The 20,533-nt window shown below is 40.0% G+C and overlaps 3 long non-coding RNA genes across 4 annotated transcripts in view; 2 read left to right on the top strand and 1 right to left on the bottom strand.

Moving 5' to 3' along the window:
• The first annotated feature begins 744 nt into the window (after positions 1–744).
• On the top strand, positions 745–1,754 carry LOC121066989. Its single transcript, XR_005818056.1, has 2 exons — positions 745–898; positions 1,367–1,754. It is a non-coding gene; the product is annotated as an uncharacterized LOC121066989 (long non-coding RNA).
• A 7,444-nt stretch (positions 1,755–9,198) lies between these two features.
• LOC121068289 overlaps positions 9,199–20,533 on the top strand; it is a 22,927-nt gene continuing 11,592 nt past the window's right edge. The window contains exon 1 of the long non-coding RNA XR_005818780.1: positions 9,199–9,293. This is a non-coding gene — a long non-coding RNA (uncharacterized LOC121068289). The remainder of the gene's footprint in view (positions 9,294–20,533) is intronic.
• Positions 10,636–15,984, bottom strand: LOC121068286. Of its 2 annotated transcripts, none has more exons than XR_005818777.1 (3): positions 14,909–15,984; positions 14,504–14,646; positions 10,636–10,908 (listed from the first exon to the last, which is right to left on the bottom strand). It is a non-coding gene; the product is annotated as an uncharacterized LOC121068286 (long non-coding RNA). The 2 variants fall into 2 exon arrangements; XR_005818778.1 differs by lacking the exon at positions 10,636–10,908 and adding an exon at positions 11,459–11,542.

The raw sequence follows: 20,533 nt of genomic DNA, 5'->3' as shown, positions 1-20,533 counted from the left end.
GACCCAAGGAAAATCAAGTCAATCAGCACTGAACTTGCATTCTGAATAACCTACTACACAGCACTTTTAATATTTTAAATGCTATTTGTCACTGTCACACTGGAAGAAAAATTGCAGATCACTTGAGCTAAGTGGTAGCTCCCTTCAACAACGTGAAAAGCCTCTGAACTTCTGCTTTTATTCTGACCTTATAAGCAGTTTTCGGTGAGTTAAGAATTGGAAAGGAGGGAAGGAGCAGGAGCTGCACTGGGGCTTTCAACCCTGCAGGCAAATAGAAGGGCTTAAGTTTAGTAAGGGGATAAACAGGTGTGAAGACCCCTAGTGAAATGCTCACTGCAGGTCCCTGGTTCATTTGGTTACCCTGGCTGATTTAAAGATGTATTTCACATCTGTGCAAAACTAATAGTCTGTGGGCAGATATGACAGTGTTTGCCAAAGACTGTTGGCTGCCAAGTAAAGCATTGACAATCAGACTGTGAAGGGGCAAAAAGAGCAAGAAAAGTGATCGTGGCAAAACTTACTCACAGACTGATTCTTGGAAAAGCAAAAGTTGGTAATGACTGACTTACGGAACTGGGCATGAGCATAGGCTCACCTAGATGGGTGGTCTGAGGAACAATTGCGAAGGTGAGGAAGTTTACTTCTCAGGGTACCTCTGCGTGTGTTTTTTTTCTGACTGGAAGCTGCGGAAAAATTTCCACTGAAACACAGACCTCCATTGTTTCACAGACTCATAGAATGGTCGAGGTTTGAAGGGACTCTGTGGAGATCTTCTGGTTCAACCCCACTGCACGAAGCAGGGTCACTAGAGCCAGCTGCCCAGGACCATGTCTAGATGGCTTTTGAGTATCTCTAAGCCTTGCTGGGCAACCTGTCCCAGAATTTGACCATCCTCAGGGTGAGAAAGTGTTTTCTTCTGTTAAGGCAGGTTCATGTATTTTATTTTGTGCTCATTGGCTCTCATCCTCTCACTGGGCATCTCTGAGAAGTGCTTCCTTATCTTTATTTCCCACCCTAGTCAGGCATTTATACAGATTGATAAGATCCCCCAGAGCCTTCTTTTCTCCAGACTGAACAGTCCCAGCTCTCTTAGCCTCTCCCTGTTAATTGTATTTATTTCATGTTTAAGCACATGTTCAGAATTGAGCTGTTTACTGTAAGACTTGAGCCCTTTGTGCAGCAATATGAATTCTTGAGTACATTAAAATTTCCATATTATTTCAAACAATAAAACTGGAAAGAGCCCCAAAATGCTTTCAACTCCTCTGCCTTCAACTTCGTACTTGCTGAAACTGTTCTCTTTTTTTCATGCTAGAGTTCTGTCATAACAGAAAATTTGTTGCTTTGCTTTTCTGTGAAATTGCAGATAGTGCAGTGGGTGCCAAGCTGCTGGCTCAGAGAATGGTGCTCAGATGGACATGCCGAGGGATGCCCACAGACGTAGAACCCACCATCCAGCAGCTTTTCTGCTCTGGACACAGAGGCAGATTGTTTCCCCCTGTGATCAGACCTTTCCTCTTGCAGAGCACTCCTTGAAACTCATATATCCTTTTTGCGCAAGTGCTTTGTTCTAATGTCCATCTGGTTTTGACTAGAAGAGTCCTCGGGGCAAAGAAAGAGAGACTATGGCTCTACTTATTTAACCACAGTATTCTGATAAGGATATATGAATTTCCCGTTAACATAGGAGCCACATACTTCTTTCTGCTTTATCCATTCAGTGTACATTAAATAATCAATAAAGATTTTTTTTCTACTGTTGAAGTTAATTTTCTTCTTTAAACAAATAATATTACAGATACTTGTAAATAAGACAGTGATTTCATTAAAAACTTACACTTTATGTCTGTGTTATTTCGGAAGTTAAGTATAAGCTTATTTTTCCATGCAGATTTAGGAATGTTTTTCTAAATTCTTTTTCTAAATATTGAACATTTTTAATTTACCTAATAAAACTACCTGACATTTAATAGAGAGACTGTTTAATATTCTGCAATCTTTAAAATGACTTTGTAGGTTTGAAGAGATTTTTATTCTCAGAATAAAAAACTAGATAATTGTTTCAGAACAGCTTCAGAAAAAATGCCTGTTAAAAATGTGGTAAAATGTCCTCATCACTGTACTAACACACATATTATTTTCATCACACTGATTTTTTTAACTTTTCTCTTTAAAAGTTGTTTTTTAGGCAAAACACTCATGCACACATTTTTTATGAGTAACTCAAGGCAAAACTGAATGTACCAGTTAATTAAATAAGCATAATGCTTTATTATTGTTTTCCTTTCATGATAGTTATCTCAGTGCTAAATCCTTCTGGAGACAAAGCATGACAGTTTTTCTTTTACTGTGATATAGCATGGTGGGGAAATGCCTTTAAAAAAAAAAAAAAAATTTGAATTCCTTGATGCAGCCCAGAGAAGGTGGATGTAGATAATAAAGCAGCCCTATTCAGCCTTAATTTTTTGTTTGTTTCCTTTTCTGTTTTTCATAACTTCGAAATTCCTTTTCAACACTGAAAGAAAATACTTAACAGCATAAACACAAATTAAGTAAATTGTTTTAGTACACATTGGGTTCTGTTTTGCTTTGTTTTGTTTTGTTTTACACTCTGTCTCCAACTTCCATTAACATGTTGAAATGAATCCTAAAAAAAAAAAAGGAGCTGTTCTTTATCAGGCTAATACTTTTGCATATATTATGTGCTTAGGTCATGCAGGTGAATTCAGTTTGCTCTAACAAAACTTTGCTTCATATCACCTCCTGTCCTGAACTGAAAGTCATAGGGACAAGGACTAAAAAGAATTTAAAAGCAACTAGCTGAGAGAGTCAGAATGTTACATGTTTTCACACATTGTCATGTGGAGGATCTCAGAACAGCAGTGACAGATTTTTTCCTAGGCTCACAGAGAGAAATGTGAATAGTTGTTTCAGCTTAAGTAATAGAAGGAGTAAATATAAGATAAGATAGAAATAAAAGCATTATGGTAGATGTGACTACAGTTCTCACCTCTGGAGATATAAAAATGTAAATGATAATAATAATAATAATAATAATAATTACACCCTAGTTTCAAGCAGCATTATTTCCATCCACTATCGTCTCATACAGAATTATAAAAGCTTCTGATAAGGCAAATTAATCCTAGGGAGTTCACTTTCTGGAATATACACTGCTGAGTCCTTGCCAGACTAACAGGTCTGAGTCAGCCCTACCCTAATCATTTTATCCATAGCCTGATTGTCCATGTGCCTTATAATCTTGGATCTTGTTCAAAATAAATAATGGCAGTAACAAGCCACAGGCTGAACTTTCCTCTGAAATTTTTTAAGACATCTTCTTGCATAAGGCAGGCAACATCTGCTGAACCAAACGAGGAAGAAAATCTTGATGTTTAGGATGGAAAAGAGGAAAATAAAGGAAGGTCAGGGCCTTCACCTTGATCCCACTGACACCACAGGGATTTCTGCCTTGATCTCCAGGCAAGCTGGTAATGCACACTCTACCTCTGTGCTCATGTTCGGCACAGCTCTGAGCTGGGCAGACTAACACCTCTGTGGTTCCATTTCTTCCAGCCGAATGTGAACAATACTTCCTATTTAAATACTTTAATCTTCTAATAAAAGATTTAGCCACTTTGATTCCAGCTGGCATACTGCAGTTCAGAGGCACTCAACACCTCTCTGGTGCTTCCTAAATATACAGATGTGGTGGTTCACACACCCATAGTCCTCAACCAAAGGTTGGACTTCTGCAGTTGGCCTGTTAATAATTTTAGAATTCAATATTTCCACAAACATGTAAAAGGGCTCATTACTAACTTCTTCCTGGATGATAACTATTACATTCATCTGCTGACCAGACTATGCTACACTCAAACAAATTGCAGTTTGTGACACACTTTCATTACTTGTAGGAGGCCAAAGACCATTTCTGAGACATAAGTACCTTTTCCAGCATCTGTGAGAATAGCAGGGCACTCAAGAGGCGTGTCCCACAATTTGGAATTGCCTTTTATGTTAGCGTTATGTTGAAGGATGTCACATTTAATCAGTTTTAATCCTTTTCAAGCTGCTTTTTCATATATAGACGTATATATGAAAATACAATGACATCCAACTGATGTTGGAGTACATCAGTGATCCAATTGCGCATAATTCAAACTCACCAGATTTATTTCTTTCCACTAGAGAATGTCTGTCAGAGCCAGGAAAAAATTTTATCACCAAGCTAAATTCATATCAACAATTAAATAATCGTTTACAGAAACGGCAATTTTGCTTTGCAAATAGTAAAATGACTCCCTGAAGCCATTTTTTTTTGTAAATGCATCATCTTTTTTCTCTTTCGTGTCTTTGTACATTTTTAGTTTTTTGCAACAGAGTTTTGTTTGTCTGGGATTATAACTAATTACCAGTTATCTTTCAGATGAAAAAGAAAAAAAACACACAAAAACCATTTGCATTTGAGGTTGGAGAAGTATTTGTTTTTATTTGACTTGATTAGCTGTTTGCAATAAAACTAAATCTAAATAACTGAAAGAAGATGATCTGGACAGCAACATTCCTATTTGCCCCTGGTATCAGATCTGGATGAAGCAGGAGAGAGAAAAAAATAAAAATAAAAATAAAAATAAAAATAAAAATAAAAATAAAAATAAAAATAAAAATAAAAATAAAAATAAAAATAAAAATAAAAATAAAATAAAAATAAAGATAAAGATAAAAATAAAAATAAAAATAAAAAAATAAAAATAAAAATAAAAATAAAAATAAAAATAAAAATAAAAATAAAAATAAAATAAAAATAAAGATAAAGATAAAGATAAAAATAAAAATAAAAATAAATAAAAATAAAAATAAAAATAAAAATAAAAATAAAAATAAAAATAAAAATAAAAATAAAGACTAAATCTCTAAAGCAGCTTTGCCGGAGTATGCAGGATATATTTGTAAATTTAGTGATTTGTTAGGATAGACTTGGGATCTCTGAAGGGAAAAGATATGGGTTACAGAACAGGAGTAGGAGTGACTTGTTTGCTCAGAAAAGCACAGGACTACATGAACAATTACAACCAAACAGGTTTCAGCACTAAGTCTCCCAGAGCTGCAAGTATTCTGTCTGCCTACAGCTATGAGGAAAAATATGTTACTGCAGTGAGGCAGCCTCTGAAGGGAGGGGAATCTAAAAATGGAAGACCATTTGTACATGATTATCTATTGTAAACTCATAATCCAGGCCATCCTTAATAAAAACATTGAGTTCACGCAGACCTTTCTACATCCTCAGGAATGTAGAGCTGGAAGAGAGCTCTGAATCACTGTCTTGCTTCCTGTTACTTTGGGCACCATATTGCAAGATATCTTTCATAAACTTGAAGAAGATCCCAAAATCCTTTATGAAGGAGGTTACTGTCACAGTCTCCATTTCACAGATGGAGAAACCTGATACTTAGAGGGGTGAAATGATGAAGCCATGGCCATCCGATAGCACAGTAGAAACGTTTGGATCAAGCCTGCTTTTCCCAAGCATCCACCCATGCTTTAGCCCCTGGGATGATCAGGGGTTTCTAAAGGTGCTTTCCAGATTTCAAAGATCAGTGTCCCACAACACTATTGTTCATGTTTGCAATGTTTTGCCTTACTGATTTATGTTGAAAAGGACTCAACGCTCTGTGGTAATACTGGAGAAATTCTTCAGCACACATTTTTTTCTGGCATTTCTCAGAACACAGAATTGCTCCCAAAGTAACTGGCTTCTGGAAGCTATTGGAAAACAACACGAAGGCTTTAGTTTCTGAATAAAACTTTCCACCTGTCCTTATGGATGCTGAAAAATAAAGTATGCAATTTTGTCAATTACAATAGAAAACACCAGGGCCTTTACTTGAGTTGGCTATGTGTTAAATGCAGACCACCCCAGAATGCCTTTACACAAGAGCAGGAAAGAGATTACTGTTCATGGGGCTGGGACCTGCCAATCAGCGCAAGACCAAATGCCTGTGAGTCTCTCTCATATTTGACTTGGAGGCAACTCATATCAATATGTAGTCAGGAAATGGCTCTTTAATCACTGCAAAGTCTCTCCTGATTTTAAAGATTAAATCAGCCACAGGCTGCTTGGGTCTTTCTTTTTTTTTCTTTTTTAACTCCTCCAAGATAACTGATGATAGCATTTGAGAATGATTAGCCATGCTGCACGGCACAAGCGTACAGCTTGCTCCAATTTCATGCATTACAGGCCACACTGCACAACACTGATCTCAGATAACAGGACATCCAAAAAGATCTGACAGACTTGTCTATGAATGATATATGGGGGGAAGACAACTTGAAATACAGAAGGAAAATAAATTACCCAATATATTAGCAATGATCTTGTTGGAAATGCTGGAAGAAGATGGGCCAGAAAAAGAGCAGGTTCTCCAGGAGGTCCCAGTGAGGTGGGACTCGAAAGGCAACTCCTGGAAAGCAGGGGCTAGAGGTGCTACTGCTCCAGGAGTACCAAGCAGGATAGATATATGTGCACAGAGGTATCCTTACAGCTATGTAAGTTTCTTAGAAAAATGGCGCCTGGGCCATTCACTGTTGCCAGCAGCTCTAGGACAATATGTGACAGCCAGAGCAACCACCGGAGTGTGTTCTGGGAAAGCAGCAGAAATAAGCGAGAGGGCAGAGGGAGAAGCCACCCCCAGGAAACTGGTACCTGGAGTAGGCCAAAACTGGTACTTCTGTGTGTCAGAGTAGAGAAACAGGCAGGCCAGGAACCATGCACCAGTGCTGTGATGGGAAACAGGAGCTTCAGGTGAGAGAGGAAAAAGATCTGGGGGTGTTGGTTGATGCTCGCCTGAACAGGAGCTGGCACTGTGCCCAGGTGGACAAGAAGGCCAACCGCATCCTGGCTTGTACCAGTGATAGTGTAGCCAGCAGGGCCAGGGAGGTGATAAGAAACCCTGTTCTCAGCTCTGGTGAGGCCGCTCCTCCAGTGCTGTGTTTGGTTTTGGGACCCTCAGTACAAGAAGGACATTGAGGCCCTGGAATATGTCCGGAGAAGGTCTATGAAGCTGGTGAAGGGCCTGGAGCACAAGTCCTGTGAGGAGAGGCTGAGGGAACTGGGGCTGTTTAGTCTGGAGAAGAGAAGGCTCAGGGGCGACCTTATTGCTCTCTACAGCTACCTGAAAGGAAGGTGTGGGGAGCTAGGGGTCAGCCTCTTTTCACAGGTAACTAGTGATAGGACTAGAGGGAATGGCCTCACGTTGCACCAGGGGAGGTTTATGTTAAGAGAAATTTCTTCTCAGAAAGAGTAGTCAGGCATTGGAATGGGTTGCCCAGGGAGGTGGTGGAGTCACTGTCCCTGGGGGTGTTCAAGGAAAGGTTGGACGTGGTACTTCAGGACATGGTTTAGCGGGTGATATTGGTGGTAAGGGGATGGTTGGACCGGATGATCTTGGAGGTCTTTTCCAACCTTCATGATCCTATGACTCTATAAGAGGACTTGGGCTATTTTTCAGGTGGAAGACAGAACATGTGCCGGGGGAAAGGAGGTGTGAGATACAGGGGAAGGCTGTACACACAGAATGGCTTCATATATACATCTGCCTACTTTTATAGCAGAAACACAGACTGTTACAGAGGGCAGGAAGGGGAAAGCACAGCCTAAATTTTCTGAATGATCTGAATCATAGAATCAGACTACCTAATTCGAAGTCCCCTGTCATGAGCAGGGACACCTCCCATTAGACCAGGTTGCTCAAAGCCCCATCCAACCTGGCTTTGAACACCTCCAGGGATGGGGCATTCACAGCTTCTCTGGGCAGCCTGTTCCAGTGCCTCACCACTCTTATAGTAAATAACGTCATCGTTTTATCTAATCTAAACATACCCTCTTTTAGTTTAAAGCCACTAGCCATTGACCTATCACTACATCCCTTGACAAAGAGTCCCACCCCAGCTTTCCTGTAGTCCACCTTTAAGTACTGGAAGGCTGCTGTAAGGTCTTCCCAAAGCCTTCTCTTCTCCAGGCTGAACAACCCTCACTCTCTCAGCCTGCCTTCGTACGAGAGATGCTCCAGCCCTTTGATCAACCTCATGACCTTCCTGTGGATTCTCTCCAACAGGTCCTTATCCTTCTTATGTTGGGGGCCCCAGAGCTGAACACTGTACTCCATGTGGAGTCTCACAAGAGCAGAGTAGAGGGGGATTTCTGAATCAATTAATTCAGCCTGAGAGGGCCCAAGGCTCCCCTGGAGGCTGGTGGCTTGTTGCTTGGTATGAAAAAGGGACTGAAAAGCTCTTTCTGCCATCACCAAGCAATTCGTCACGGGGACCATCAGCCCCTCTCTTCCCACAGCGATCTGGCTTGCTTCAAGCGAACAAATACTCACCAGCCTGACACACAGACAAATAAATCCTCTTGGACGTTATTTTTCTCAGGTCCCACATTTCCCTAATAATATGGCTGCCATGTTTCACCCACTCTCCTCCACACTTTTTTCTGTCTTATTAGATTTACAGTGGGAACAAAGTACTGTTGTGAAAATCTCTCACCCCAACCCTACCAGCAAATTTCTGTTCTTTACATGACATTTAAAGGACAAAAACAAAAACAAACAAACAAAAAACTATCAGGTAAAATTTTACAGCAAATGCTTTTCCTTTTGCTATGAGTTTTTTCCTACAGAGATTGGCTGTTCACAAGTTGTTGTTATCCAAAGACATGCTAAAGCATGTTCAGGCACCTCATTTAAACTCAGCAAATGCACAGCCAAATGGACTATCTTGTTCTACATTTCTGCCATTCAAGCACCAGTACGAAATTAAATGGAGAAAAGACAGGATGTGTTTGGTTCTTCAAGGCTACTTGAAAAGCCATTGAAATCAGCTGCATGACTCCTTTTAACATGTGTGGAGTGAGTCAGTCTGCACAACCTCAGTTAGAAATACCAGCGGGACTATGCAAGGGTGGGGGTGGTATGCACAGAAAAGCTGTAACTGCACATACACGGCCATTTTGAACAGATACATATGAAGTATCTGGAAACACTGAGACTTTTGAAATACCACAGGAAAAAAATGTCCACAGCTCCGAAGTTTGCCTTCTTGCGTGTCTCCAGCTATAGCTTGTTCTTAATTAATTATTCATTTGAAGCCTCATGCCAGTATCAGCTTCTTCTCACATATATTTGCCTCTTTTCTTTAGGACCTGCAAAATGGGAGATTTTTCTCAAAGAACACCAGGATGACGAGATTACAGGCTCACTTGGCATTCTCGCACTGCTCCTTGCAACACAGAGGTAAAATTTCACTTGACAAATCAGTCTCACAACTGTAAGCAGATTCTAAACATAAATTTCCAAATAGTCTTGCAGTAAATCAGTGAGTACAGTAGGCTGTGCTTATTGCTGTTTTCAAGATGCTCACTGAGAATTCAGGCTTCTCAGCTAATTCACCTCTTTGATACCTCCTGCTTTATTCCAAGTCTTTTCCTCAAAAACATGGAAAAAGAACACACCAACACCTCAAAAACAGCTCTTCAAGATTACTGACTTTATATAATTTGAATAACTGACAATGCACTCCGGATAGGTCATTCTTTCCATGAAATATCTCCAGCTAAGATAGTGTCTCATGCCAGATTGGACTAGGCAAACATATGTCAGCCAATCTCCATAGTAGATGATGAATTGAAACAATTTGATATAGGGAATTAAGAGATAAAGATGAGTGAATAATCAGTAATGAATAAACAATATGGAATAGCCTACTGAATCAAATTTGTTTCCTTATGCATACACATGGTTCTGCTTATGAATTACTATTGTTATCTCTTTTTCTAACTCTTATCTCTTAATGTATATGCTCAGCTCTTGGGCCATAGATTCCTTTTAAACCATTGTAAGCATTCATGACTTGGAATTTGCACTGGAAAATGGATTACATAATATTGTCTTTGCTCTCGTGCTAAATGAATGTGGTTAGTCTTTGAATTAACATTGTAAATGTTTCACTTTAAAGATAAGATATAATGTTGAGGGGTTTTGTGTGTGTGTGTTTAAAAACTAGTCTCAATATAATAGGTGTCTGCTAGAGACTTCAGAAATGGAATGCTGGTAACAGCATAAAAGTACCAGTAAATAACTCTTAAATGTATATACATATATACAAATTTCCTTACTTAGCTGTCAGTATGGAGATTGGATAAAATGTTTGGAATTTTGGCTTTTAAATCTCCTGAACCATGCACTTTTCTCACTTCATCCTGCTAAATTTTGTGTTTGATTAGATGTGACAACTGTTGCTAAAAATACTGGAGTTCATGGAGTGACAGTATAGCTCCAGTTTGCACAAAAGAGGGCCAAATTCAGCTCCACTCAAAAGATATAAATCCTTAAATACTTCACTGGAGTCAGGAGAGCTGGTCCAGATTTGCACCCTATGAGAACAGAAACTGGCTCATAAAGCTAAAGAGTGCAATTCTGTTGGCAGTCCTGTCCCGCTTTTTCACTTGGGTTGCACTCCTGCCAACATGTTTTGCAACTTTGCTTCTTTTCTGGTATTGACAAGCTCTAAAATTTATGGGAAGAGGAGGGCTTTGTCATTGCACCCACATTCACTTCCACTTACCCCTGCATTCAAGAAGTGCCTCTGCACAGAAGATTCGAAAGGTCCATACCTGAGAGTTCAGTGCTCAGTATCTGTGTTGGTGAAGACTCAGTGCAGATAGACAAAAAAGTTCAGTAACTTGAAAAATGCACCTGAGCAGCTTCCTGCTGCTAAGCTGCATCTGTACATGGCTTTATTGCCTGCATCAGTACATTAGGGTTTGCTTTTGTTCAATGTGTCCACTCCTGGACATTGCACCAGGCATCTAGATGAGACTTGTATCTGAAAGTGTCTTCTTCTTCCATCCTATCTCTAGTTGAAAAAAAAAATAAAAGTGGAGGTCACAAGAAAAAAGCACTCTGCAGCACTTTGTTGCTGCTCCATGGATATAAATAGATGCAAGCAGTTGTTGCTGTCCTTCCCTTCCCCTCACTCATGTAGTGGTCCATGCATGGCTGGGTCACTGTGGGGAGTATAAGTGTAACCACAGGTTTCGTGGGTCAAGGACCCTTATGGCACTAAAGGACTTGGTTTAGTGACAGGACATGGTAAGTCAGGTTGACAATTGGACTTAATGATCTGAAGGGTTTTTTCCAACCTAAATGATTCTGAGAGTCTATGACAATTCCTTCATATCATCACTCAGACAGCTCTAGGTGTCCCACTCTGCAGAGAGGCTAAGCAATACTCAGGTCTTTACACCAAGCAAGTGTTCTGCATTGGAGAAATATACAGGCCAGTAGCATGTGGACAGGGACAAATTCAGGGTAGTTCACCTCAAAATTTTAAAATAAAAGATTCTCAGGTAACAAATGGAAAAAAAAATAATTAAAAATGGCTCTCAACTCATCAAGATTTTCAGCTCGCACTCTTGTTGCCAGCCTACTCTGAAGAAAAGATGTTGGGGTTGTTCTTACAGCAAATTAGCAGCTCATAATGTCTGGAATGGATTCAAATGTCCCATTGGGATAGTGCCACGCTTTTTTTAGCTAAATGTCCCAGACGAGAAACAGAACTATCTGGGTTTTACCTTTACCAATATCACGGCTCACAGTTCTGGTTTTGTGTAAGCTACCAAAAAGAATATTAATTGTCTGCCACTGGTGTGCAGGTACACACATGAACAGAATTATCATTTGTTACCTTCCTTTCAAATTTACTAATGCTCTATACAGAAGCTTAAACAATGTCTCTCAGGACTTGTCAAAATTCAAAGTGGAAGGGGTAAACAACATCTTTAAGCTTCTGGGTACTTTGGAAGTGTGCACAGCACACAATGCCTCCATAGCTCCATAATGGTTTCACAAGCCTCCAGAAGTTCAAAGTGATAAATATAAGTAGCCAGACTATTCCACAGTTGTCGGCACAATGTGGTATCAAAGTCCTTTATTAAAATGAACAGCCATCAAAATAGAGGCATGAATTTTGAGTTGTAGCCCACAGGATTTTCTGCATCCAGATCCCATTAATCATTGGAGCTCTGCATGGAGTTCCTTGTACAAAACCTTTAACATTCAGCTTACTACGGTAAGTTATGACAAGCACGGGACCAGGGCCAAATTCTGCCCTCAGTTATATTTCGGCAGTACCATTAACTGCTGTCAAATTGCACAGCCACAATCAAAGTCAGATCTGGTCATTTCACTAGTACGTAGCTCTCACGGCACATCAGTTTCAATGGTCCATTTATATGCTTTAAATCCAAACACATAACTAGTGCTTGGATAAACTGGGAACCAAAATGAAGTTTTAGATGTGTCTTCTTACACTAGGAAGAGTTCACCATTTAGGTTTCTGCCAGAATACACAAGTCTGACACTATCAGATGAAGAATGTCATGGGATATTTAATTACCAAAATTAGCTAGAGGGATTCAGGTTTTGGGTCTCGACAGAAAAACATGTGAAATATATACTGCATGTTTACATTTTGTGAACAGCTTCTCTTTATTTTTTCGTAACTTTTGATTTTTTTAGTCATTCGGAATAAATATACTCTAGCTTAAAACATTATTTTTGATTCCAAATGACAGAAGGAACCATTTAAAGTGTTGTGGTGGGCTTAAAAGATGAAATCAAGTTAGTTTTTCTTCCATAGTTGGCTAGAACTAATATTTGCTACCCAGTTTAGGTAGCAGTTTAATTTCAGAAAAAGTTGCACACAAAACGTTTGTCCTTATGAAATATGAACAACTATTTTACTTGGCTTCTGTTCACTGGCAAGCAGAAGAGGTGGTTTAAATATAAAGCTTGGATTTTACCATACATCTTTACTCTACATGGACAATGGTGGAGATACACCTCTTTACAGCTCAATCAAGACTTGAAAGCTCCAATTTACAATTTACAATAGTAGTTATGCACAAAAGGAAAACATTGCATCTGTAGCCCTTTCACCACAAAGATCCATGCATGGTATTTTCCTGTTGAGTTCTCAAGTTAAAGCTCAACCAGTGAATCATCTACTGTTGCTTCTGTAACTTGTGTAGTTTGAAATGTGCTGCTTTTTGGCAGTGAATTTCTGATGACTAAAAAAGAATGTAAACCAGACACAGCAAGGCCAGATCTGTGAACTTAATGAGAGGTAAGAGGGCTAGTGCTTCTGGGAGACATGGAATCTGTGAACTGTGTCAAAATGGAAATCGGAAATATAAAACCAATTAACTTTTGAAATTTATATAAAAAAAAAATCTTAATAGAAGCATGCCTATTGGATAAAGGCATATACACATATATATACACATGTGTACATTCATACAGTGTTAGACTCCATAAATCTCAAAGAGAATTGTAGCAGCTTAGTTCAAACATTCATTTGGCACCTAAATTTTAGGTAGCTAGCGTCACTGAATTAAGTGCTTAAATTCCCTTTACAGTCAGAAGGAGAAACGCAGGTGTCTTTGAAGGGCTGCAGAGGGAAGGGGTCTGTTCATTTAGACAGACTCTACTCTGGAAACCTTCAAAGTCACCTGTCCTCTTCTGTTGAATACAACAGCCAGTGGCACAGTTACTTTTGGAGGGCTTCTTCATTGGGTTCGTAAAATATAAATACAAGTTAGATGTCTAAGGCTAACTGGGTATAACATGGATTTCTGATCAAGATAAGGAAACTAATTTAGCTACAGACTCCCACTGAGCTGCCTGCTTAGTACATGAAAAAGAAAATAATACATGACATCAAGGTCCAACAAAAATACCACTAATCAGAGGTCTATTTACCAAGACTATCACAAGGTATGAGAGATGCCAGAAACTCAGAGATTCCAGGAGGATCAGAGCTGTAACTGCATAATAAGAATATCTACATCTACAAACCAAGAAAATAACCTCTACGCAACTATGAGAACTCACTTTATAAACCATCCATAGTATCAACTGTAATTAAGTTTGTCCAACGTTTCCCCATCATAAAAGTGTTTTCAGTGGCCCAGAACATTACTAAACTTTAGCCACTGGAAAACCACTGGAAACTTCTTAGCCAAAAGACATCAAGGATTTCCAAGAGTTCAGCCAAAATAAAATAGATATTTTTGTCCACATTAAGAAAAAAAAAGGCTGATTTTCTTCTTTCAGTAGCTGAACTCTCACCTTCCTCCTTGTGAAAAGACACAAGGACAAAGGACAGATACTGTTTGTATCACAAATACACTTTCAGCTCCCCCTAAGAAAATGCCTCCTCCCAACAGCTCTGACTGTCCTCTGGGGATGGTGGTCTCCCTTAGTGACTACAAAAAGTGTCCTCAGCCAGCTTAGACTATGTTGATATCAATGTTTAGCTAGTTCGGGTCAGACAAGTTGTACTATTTGATCCGCCACCTATTTTCAGTTCAAGTTAGCTTATAGTAACTAGTTACATGGTTGGTGGAAAAAGACAATCAGTAGGTAAACTATTCAGAGCATACCATTTTGGCAATAGCACAGGTTCATGAAAGTCTCAGTCATCTTCTGGATGCACCCACCTCTCCCTAGAGACTCTCCAGGGCATCTGGGCTCCTAATTTTATCAGCTCAGTTAAGGTGACTGTGTCCAGGTACCATGAATCTCCCTTTAATGCAGTATCAGTGTGAATATTCTGGTTTAATACAAACGACATAGGCTAAGCTGAAAAAGTTACTTCTGCACCTGGAGAAGTCTCCACACACTCAAAGATATTTGGGGTGTAGTTACATCAGCTTAACTTTGTCTATTTAACCAGCAGAACTTTCCCGTGTCAACAGGGCTTTATCTTCAGGAAATCTAACTGTATAAGGGAATGTGAGTTCAAGGGGGTCTAAATTACTGTATGACCATCTTAAATTACAACTAACCCTGAATTTGGCTGAAGTGCATCGAGTACAGGAAGCGTTATAGCCTTGCTTAGCTATGGTGCTGTTTCTGTCAGTGCTCAAGCCTAGCCTACCGGGGGATAGCACAGACAGCTCAAGTATGTAGCACTTCGGCAGAAGGAAGCCAGACCAAAATTGCCTTTAGTGGTGAAGGATAGCAGGACTCCAGCAACCCCTCCCTGGAGTGCCACAAAGTGAATCACCAACTTGGCTCTCAGTTCTCCAGCTTTTACCACCACTGCTTTGCTCTTCCTTCAGTCAAGCAGGACAGGCAGGTGTCTTGTGTGCATCCAGCTGACAGCCCTTGCCCTCACAACTTGATTTCCTCCTTTATGCAGCTCTGCCTGAGCACCTAATCCTGTGTTTAGGACACTGTGCTCTGTTGCTATGGAAGTTATTGCGATGTCAGAGATTTAACATGACTTCACTGTAAGGCTAGAGCTGGAGGTAAGGCAGAGATTAACCATGAGAGAAACCAGCACTGTGGCTGTGACTAACTGATTGCTAGCATATATGAAGATATTCTCTGAACCTAAGGAAAGATCAGAAAGTAAGGAAAGATCAGAAAGTAGTCTGAGGAGTGTTTTGTGTTTCAGCTCCTCTTTGGATGACTTTTTTTTCTGAAAGACACAGAGTTTGCGCTTGTACTTTTTCAGGTTTCTCAGAGCATTGCAGTTCCTTTTACCTCCTCCCATCCAGTCCCTCACACTTCCCAAACTACATTTGTGTGTATGGTAAAGCAAGTTAAACTCCAGAGTAGTTTTCTATAGCCAAGAAATCAGTTTTCCTTCTTTGCTGGAATCTGGTGTTTAAGTCCTTATTGATTGTCTTGGTTTGTAGAAGTGACATCTGTAAGTCCCTATCTTGTTTGGTAATTTTCACTCTAAATCTCAGCTCAAATCATCTCATGATAAATCCCTTTCCCTCATCATTCTCACCCCATCTGCTCTCCCTAGGGAGACCTTTATTTTCCATCTTCCACGCTCATCTCTTCGAACAGCAAGGAAGCTGTCAGCTGCTGTGAAGATTTGTAGGGCACTAAATCTTATACATTAAACCTTTAAATACATTTATCCAGGTAAAACATTTTGAAGCAAATATATAAACTCTGAAGGTTTGCTAGCATATGGCATAATGATTAAGCAAACAGATACCAACGATTTTCATCCTCTTTATTATTATTATTTACAGTATAAAATATCTTTTCCATTTATCAGCTTGCTTAAAAAAAAAAAAAAAAAAAAAAGCTTTATTGAGTTTATCCTTCATCCCTTCGTCAAGCTTCATCATTCTCATTACTGAAGTAATCGCTGAATTCAAAAGTCATTAATTTTGTTAGATTAAAAAGCATGCAACATGGATTCTGACCCTGGCTTGTCTGTAAGAACTTACAATGTAAATAGAGAATCAGAATTACCAAAGATGTTCTTTTGATGTTTCAGGCCTTATTAGTCACCAAAAAATTACAAAGTGTAAGAAAATTGTTAAGGCTTTTCTCTAGATTGCATTTTCCTGAATCTTCTAAGTTTCAGTTGAAGGGTTGTATCAAAGAATAGTTTAATTATTTGCTCATCCAAATTCATTTGACCATTTCCTGAGTATAATATGAATCATTCACCAAATTTGCATGCCAGGATTCCTGCCTACTGGAAGGTTTTAATATCTGCCACTTTATCAAAAAACAAATGATTTTTTCCCAAGTAGATTACTCTTTTATTTTATTTTTCATTAGTTAGGAATGAAAATGTTCCATGTTTTTTCTGATATATGCCATACAGCTGTTAACCCTGTATTAGTCACTGCTTTTTGAGCTGCTACTTGCAGCATGCAATTGCGTACTGGGAGGGTTAACAGGAAAATACAGAGAAGAAATTGCAAAAATGCGTGATAGAGACTATGAAGTCATCCAGTCCATCTTTTGCCAATATAGTCCTGTTCCCCACAGTATATCAAAGTACGAGCACTTTAAACAATCTTTCCTAAAATGAAGAGAAAGCATCTAAAGTTAACAGCACAGGTGTGACCCCAGCAGGAGGAATAGGTGGCTTATGGTGATCCAGGGTAGTCCTGTGCAGCAGCCCTCCTGAAGAATGGCCAGAGAGCCTTGCTGAGACCAGCTAATTACAGCTGGGTTTCTGCGTCCTGAAATGTATAGGCTTTCTCAGTCTATTCATTCTCAATCTCCTCTCCCTTTGGGAGGAGCACCGGGATGTTAGCTTATTCCAGTTTCTGAAATATACTCTTATTTCCAGTCAGGCCTTTCTTGAAGCTGTCAGGTTGTGTTGTTAATTGCAAGTTGTTCTTCCTGGAGGGACAAATTCAGCAACCCTGCCCTATGGCATAGGAATGAACACACTGGCTTTGGCTCCTTAGCACCTCAGACAGGCTTCTCTACAGATGGCTACTCTGCAGGCGCCAGTACAAGCCAGGGCTGCAGAATCAGGCCTTGAGGTAGTAAGTAAGAGTTACCAAATTTAACTGCACAACACATCTCAGGTGCAGTGAAATAAATGTGGTAAGCCACCAATGATTCATCATTTACTTATTGCAGAAAACAAACAAGTTTTCTTCTGAGTCACATGCATGCTAAGAATTTTTTCCTTCTCAAGCAAAAAAATAAAAACAACAGTGTTATTTCAAGGCCAGGTGAAAAAAGTTCAGATAAAATAAGAGTTCCTTGAATCTTTGTTCAGATCGGGAATGTGAACATAAATTTCTTTGATGTTCTGAGAAGTTTGGAAATTTAATTTTCCACCTGATGCTGCTGCAGGGCATGTTATTGTGCAATTGGGGCCACAGAGAGTGTTGGAGTATGGATATGCTGGGATGTATTAGAAGGTCATGAGACCCTTTTCCTTCTCCCTCTCACATGTTGGAGAACCTGATGGTGCTGTTAATAATAATCCGAATGTGTTACATTCAAAACTGAACTGAGACCTGAGTTCTTGTGAAATCTGCCCACTTGGTCATCGCAAGCCAGCAAAAGAGGTTGTTTGCTTTCTTAAAATGAAAAGAAAAGTTCAGCTTAGTTCTGGAGAGAGGCAGTGACACAGGAAGGAAAATAAATAAATAAAGGGACAGGTGAGATGACTGGAAAAGAAACATTTTCTTTTGTCCAGGATTGGAGCAATTTAGCAACATAAACTGTGTTGCTTCTTCCAAAAAAAAAAAAAAAAAAAAAAAAAAAACCACTGGTTTAAACCTATATGCTTCTCAGCTTCAGACTGTGAATTGTATACGGATTCTTTTGCCTTTAGTTTCAGAAACTGACATCTGTATTGCCTACCACAAACTTTAACTTTAAGCAGAGGTGAGTGTATTGCACTGAAGAGGAGGGTGATGCTTATCACCCCAGGAAATTCCATTTGGGTTTTACTGAGGGATGCTGAAGAAGAATAACGTGAAGTTGTCAGCAAGTTTATGTGACAAATTCTTGAAGAACAACGAACTTCCAAACTCTATTTGAAATTCCAGAACTTTTTCAGTGACTCATTCAGTATAAACACGAGAGGAGAAATGAGTACCCAGAAATGCAAAGTCCCATTTGAAGGCAAAAGAATTAGGCAATAGGGATAGGATTCATCAGAGCAAACGTACATACCTCTAGGGCACTAATCTCATCCGTAATGCAAACAGTTAAAGGTACGTATGATGAATTGCACATTGAAAGTGCTAGTTTCCTTTCATTAACTATAAAAGAAGTCCATATGTAAGCACTCACATTGTCAGTATCTAAACTTATACATTTAGGAAGAAAGAAAGAAAAAAAGAGTATTTGGAGGGAAAGGTGGAAAGAGCAGAACATGAGATGAAGGAAGGTGCTGAACATTGAGTAGAAAAGAAAGGTGAGAAGCAGGATGCAGAAAAGTTTTTAGGACTTCTGTAAGACTGCTGCCAGACAAAAATAACGTCACAGGGTCTCTGCTAATGAAGTCTTTAATATCTACAGATCCAGCTGTCTCCCCCAGAAAACAGGAAATGAAGAGCAGTAGCACAAGTAGGTAGACCCAGCTTGTTCTGTTAATGCCAGAATCATGAGTGGGCAGGTGGGTGGTGAAGAGAGATGCAACCTGACCGGACATAAATTATTTTTGCTCCAGGTGCAGTGTGCTCCCACTTGTGCAGTATTGTGCCCAAGCAATGCAAGTCTAGCAGACAGATTAAATAGCTCAAATGCAGCCCCAAGTGAACACGATTAAACTACTTCCAGACTCAAACTTTTTATTCAGCTGATGGGCTGGAACATGTGGATTCACTGCTCAGGTCTTTGCTAGTCCTGGAATCTCTGCATCTGGTCAACATGACCTAAATTGCACCATCTGGATACATGAGAAAGAGCAATGCTTCTCCACTCATAAGCAATAATTTTAGACAAACAGAACTTTGGGGAGGGGGGGAGGGAGGGGAAAAACAGGCCACAGAAGAGAAGCATAACACTAGATAGGAAAAGCTGAATAATTAACAGCTGAAAAAAAATCTTGTCTTTCAAGATGCTCCAGTAATGGCACGGAGCCTTTCTTTCTCCTAAAGCGAAGACTGGCTACTGAGGAAGTTGTGATCATACCTTCCTTGTTATACCACTTCCAGCCCTGTGACCAAGCTTGGAGGCATACATGCAATTTCCATGACTTTACTACTGAGCTTAGATGAAATCACCAGCCAGGAGACACAAGCAAGGACCAAGAAAACAGAACAGCTCCATTTCCTGCCATCAGAGGGCTGCTGAGGGTTTAACAGCTTTTCAGACAGGGGTGCAGCTCAGCGCAACTAGTCGGAAATAAGAACAGATGGCAATAGTTTCTCCAGGAGGTAAAAGTCTCCCTGTACAGATTGTATGGAGAGGGTTGTGCTTCAGCTCCTGAACAGGACTCCTCTGGGCTCAGCCTCATGTCACGATTTCTCTCTGATGCTTCAGCAGCACTTGGGCAATGCTGTGGAAGCTGTGGGACAGTGACACACTCGCTGCTCTTCGCCAAATGGAGCACAGAGCCTCTAAGAGCCTTATTCCCACACCTCCTCCTTCTGCTCTGTGGTCTTTCTCAGAGCCTCTCACCCTGCTGCAGTCTCTTGCCCAGGCATTTTGAAACACATTCAGGTGCTCTAACAATAAAATCACACTGGAACAGAAAAAAAGTTCCAGAGTAATGTAAAAGAAATGTGAATAAGGCCTTTGGCTATCCAGCCACCTTCTCACTTTTCCAGAAGATGCTGGCAATCTGTTCCTCTCCTTTGGGGCATCTGTTCTTCTTTGGACCTACTCACGGAGGAACTGCTTTTTACCTTCCCAACAGGTGGTAACAGTGCCAGCCCCTTCATGTTTTCAAGCAGGGCTTAGGAATGGAAGACAGACAAGGATAATTGCGGTGGTGAAGGGAGGGCATTCAGGGATGCATGAAGGAAGCATCTGAAATGAGTGTCGTCCTTCAGTTACTTCAGCAACTGGTGCAGGCAGCATGAAAAGCCCTTGTCATTCCCCTGCTCTACCAGATGCACATGCAATGGTTTGCCCATGGGAGACTCCAGTAAGCCCAGGGACTGCATTTAAAGGCTGTGGGTAGCAGACTGTCTGGATTTTAATGGGAGCCACAGATAAATAACTGGACTCGG

This window comes from Cygnus olor, chromosome 3 (genome assembly GCF_009769625.2).
Source record: "Cygnus olor isolate bCygOlo1 chromosome 3, bCygOlo1.pri.v2, whole genome shotgun sequence".
Classification (NCBI taxonomy): domain Eukaryota; kingdom Metazoa; phylum Chordata; class Aves; order Anseriformes; family Anatidae; genus Cygnus; species Cygnus olor.
This window is presented reverse-complemented; position numbering and strand designations above follow the sequence as displayed.